General features: G+C 44.2%; 1 long non-coding RNA gene across 1 annotated transcript; it reads right to left on the reverse strand.

The window, feature by feature from the left end:
* Positions 1–978: 978 nt before the first annotated feature.
* LOC145877239 (uncharacterized) lies at positions 979–2,675 on the reverse strand. The gene is made up of 3 exons (XR_014391619.1): positions 1,666–2,675; positions 1,476–1,518; positions 979–1,381 (listed from the first exon to the last, which is right to left on the reverse strand). It is a non-coding gene; the product is annotated as an uncharacterized LOC145877239 (long non-coding RNA).
* Between the last annotated feature and the right edge of the window lie 1,732 nt (positions 2,676–4,407).

Below are 4,407 nucleotides of genomic sequence, written 5' to 3' on the forward strand. Positions count from 1 at the left end.
CACCTCCTATGGCTATGGAAACACCTATGGTAACACCTCCTATGGCTATGGTAACACCTCCTATGGTAACACCTCCTGTGGTAACACCTCCTATGGCTATGGTAACACCTCCTATGGTAACACCTCCTGTGGTAACACCTCCTGTGGTAACACCTCCTATGGCTATGGTAACACCTCCTATGGTAACACCTCACATGGTAACACCTCATATGGCTATGGAAACACCTCCTATGGTAACACCTCCTATGGCTATGGTAACACCTCCTATGGTAACACCTCCTATGGCTATGGTAACACCTCCTATGGTAACACATCCTATGGTAACACCTCCTATGGTAACAGCTCCTATGGCTATGGTAACACCTCCTATGTTACCAACTCCTATGGTAACACCTCCTATGGTAACACCTCCTATGGCTATGGTAACACCTCCTATGGTAACAATTCCTATGGTAACACCTCCTATGGTAACACCTCCTATGGTAACACCTCATATGGCTATGGTAACACCTCCTATGGTAACACCTCCTATGGTAACACCTCCTGTGGTAACACCTCCTGTGGCTATGGTAACACCTCATATGGTAACACCTCCTATGGTAACACCTCCTATGGTAACACCTCCTATGGCTATGGTAACACCTCCTATGGTAACACCTCATATGGCTATGGTAACACCTCATATGGCTATGGTAACACCTCCTATGGTAACACCTGCTACGGTAACACCTCCTGTGGTAACACCTCCTATGGCTATGGTAACACCTCCTATGGTAACACCTCATATGGTAACACCTCCTATGGCTATGGAAACACCTCCTATGGTAACACCTCCTATGGCTATGGTAACACCTCCTATGGTAACACCTCATATGGCTATGGTAACACCTCCTATGGTAACACCTCCTATGGTAACACCTCCTATGGCTATGGTAACACCTCCTATGGTAACACCTCATATGGTAACACCTCCTATGGCTATGGAAACACCTCCTATGGTCACACCTCCTATGGCTATGGTAACACCTCCTATGGTAACACCTCCTATGGCTATGGTAACACCTCCTATGTTAACAACTCCTATGGTAACACCTCCTATGGTAACACCTCTTATGGTAACACCTCCTATGGTAACACCTCCTATGAATACCCTCTTCATAATGCATTATATGTGCATTCATCTGCATAATACGCAATGCAAAATAACCTATTAGCTGCTATGTCATGCATCATAATAATGCATTTAGCAGATGTATTTATCATTCATTATGTATTGTGTCTTCTTTGTGTTGTCTTTCTCTTCATATTGTGGTGGTAGTGTGTGTTCCTTGATGCGCTCTGGGTCTCTCTGGATACTGGAGACAGACCACCACGCAACTCACTGTGGACAAAGAGAGATGGTTTAACCAAAAACACTATTAATTTACACCCACAACACATCACACGCGCACAAAGTCAAACGTTTGACAACTTACCCTTTTAGCGTGGCACTGCATTGTGCAACCTGGGAGGAGTCATCTAGAAATTGAACAAAATAGGAAAATATATTATATTCTCCTACAGTTCTGAAGGTGACTTGATTGAATAAAGTATGAATATAATAATGTGTCAGAGGAAACCTTTTCCTCACAGCATGTAAAGAAAGTGGAAGAGTTATGTTTTTACCGTTGTTCTGAGTGTTGTTCTGAGTGATGTTGATGTTACCTCCTACTTCCTTATTGCTGATCACTGGGGCACATAGACTGCTTCCACCCTCAGCTGTGAGGGAAGACTGGGGATTGTAGGCTGGGAAGACTGGGGATTGTCGGTCTGGGGGGACTGGGGATTGTAGACTGGGGAGACTGGGGATTGTAGGCTGGGGAGACTGGGGATTGTAGGCTGGGGAGACTGGGGATTGTAGGCTGGGGATTGTAGGCTGGGGAGACTGGGGATTGTAGGCCAGGAAGACTAGGAGAGACAATGAGAGATAGAGGTAACACTGGCCTCTATGTCCTCAACCTGGTACTACAACACAAGGCAATACTGACTTGAACCATTTCAGGGAAATTGGTCTGACCTTTGTTGAAAGAGCGTTTCTCCACTGTTGCCCTCTGCTTTCCTCCCTTCAGTGTACTCCTTTTTTCTTCCCAAAGACAAACTTCTCTTTTTGGAGAAACTGGTAATGTCCCTCTCCTCTCTCCTCCCTTTGGAGCAATTGCTCCCCATCTCTTTCTCTCAAGTCTCAATCTACGGAACATGAGTGAACTCATGAAAACATATTTTTGTATTCTTCAGAAGTCCAAATGTCTAAAACGCCAAATGTGTACTGAACCTTACCAAATTAAAGACAATTGCTGTTACCTAGAAAACAGTTAGAAATATATTTTACTATTTTATGTATTTCAAATCCATTCGAGTTTGATAAATTGTCAATAACACTTGACTTTCTGTTCCACCACATCAGTAGCACCTAAATATTTGGTTCAAGAAAGATTTATTTCAGAAGTTAATCCAAAACAAACATAATATATTGTAATTATTGAAAGAAGATCCTTATCTTTCTGGTAATAGACATTTACTGCGGCGTCACAGTCATGTCGTCCGAGTTTGGCTGGTGTAGGTTGTTATTGTAAATTAGAATTTGTTCTTAACTGACTTGCCTAGTTAAATAAAGGTTCAATAAAAATAAATGTTATTGTGTGTGAGAGAGAGAGAGAGAGAGAGAGAGAGAGAGAGAGAGAGAGAGAGAGAGAGAGAGAGAGAGAGAGAGAGAGAGAGAGAGAGAGAGAGAGAGAGAGAGAGAGAGAGAGAGAGAGAGAGAGAGAGAGAGAGAGAGAGAGAGAGAGAGAGACAGACAGAGAGACAGACAGAGAGACAGACAGAGAGACAGACAGACAGACAGACAGACAGACAGACAGACAGACAGACAGACAGACAGACAGACAGACAGACAGACAGACAGACAGACAGACAGACAGACAATGAGTGAATGAAAATGAAACAGAATGAAAGAGAATGAGAACCCCTATCCTAGAGTGAGAATGAAAAGGAAAGAGAACCCTCCCATCCTGCCAGATGTTTATCTTAGTCTCAGAGCACAGTAGGACTGTAAGCAAACAATCTCTACAAAGGCCCCAACAGTACAGAGTTCCAGATGGCTCATTGTTTGGCTAGTGCACTTTTTATATTCTATTTGATGTATTTTAAGTGTGCAGATATTAGTTATCTGGGTAGAAAATACTGTTCCTTTTCCAACATTCACTGTTTTTCTAAGTATACAAAACACATTTCCTCAGTATTCCCCTAACTGCTGATAAACAGGATGCTGCTTATTTCCTGTTCCAACAACACCTACTCTCCTCTCAACCCCAGACTGTCGCCATGCAATTTCTTTCCCCAAAAGCTCTCTTACATAGGCAGTATTCACATTTCCTCTACCTCAAGATCTAATTAACATTTCAATTCCTGATCAAATTATAGTTGTGTCACATTTTCCCACAGCACGCACTCGCTCACTAAAGTAAAAAAAAACTGAACAAACACATCGCCTTCCCCGTGGCTCAGTTGGTAGAGCATGGTGTTTACAACACCAGCATGGTGTGTTATACATACTGGCCTTCCCCGTGGCTCAGTTGGTAGAGCATGGTGTTTACAACACCAGCATGGTGTGTTATACATACTGGCCTTCCCCGTGGCTCAGTTGGTAGAGCATGGTGTTTACAACGCCAGCATGGTGTGTTATACATACTGGCCTTCCCCGTGGCTCAGTTGGTAGAGCATGGTGTTTACAACACCAGCATGGTGTGTTATATATACTGGCCTTCCCCGTGGCTCAGTTGGTAGAGCATGGTGTTTACAACGCCAGCATGGTGTGTTATATATACTGGCCTTCCCCGTGGCTCAGTTGGTAGAGCATGGTGTTTACAACACCAGCATGGTGTGTTATACATACTGGCCTTCCCCATGGCTCAGTTGGTAGAGCATGGTGTTTACAACACCAGCATGGTGTGTTATACATACTGGTCTTCCCCGTGGCTCAGTTGGTAGAGCATGGTGTTTACAACACCAGCATGGTGTGTTATACATACTGGCCTTCCCCGTGGCTCAGTTGGTAGAGCATGGTGTTTACAACGCCAGCATGGTGTGTTATACATACTGGCCTTCCCCGTGGCTCAGTTGGTAGAGCATGGTGTTTACAACGCCAGCATGGTGTGTTATACATACTGGCCCTTCCCCGTGGCTCAGTTGGTAGAGCATGGTGTTTACAACGCCAGCATGGTGTGTTATACATACTGTCCCTTCCCCGTGGCTCAGTTGGTAGAGCATGGTGTTTACAACACCAGCATGGTGTGTTATACATACTGGCCCTTCCCCGTGGCTCAGTTGGTAGAGCATGGTGTTTACAACACCAGCATGGTGTGTTATACA

Source organism: Salmo salar, unplaced genomic scaffold (assembly GCF_965601325.2).
Source record: "Salmo salar unplaced genomic scaffold, fSalSal1 ptg000730l, whole genome shotgun sequence".
NCBI classification, from domain to species: domain Eukaryota; kingdom Metazoa; phylum Chordata; class Actinopteri; order Salmoniformes; family Salmonidae; genus Salmo; species Salmo salar.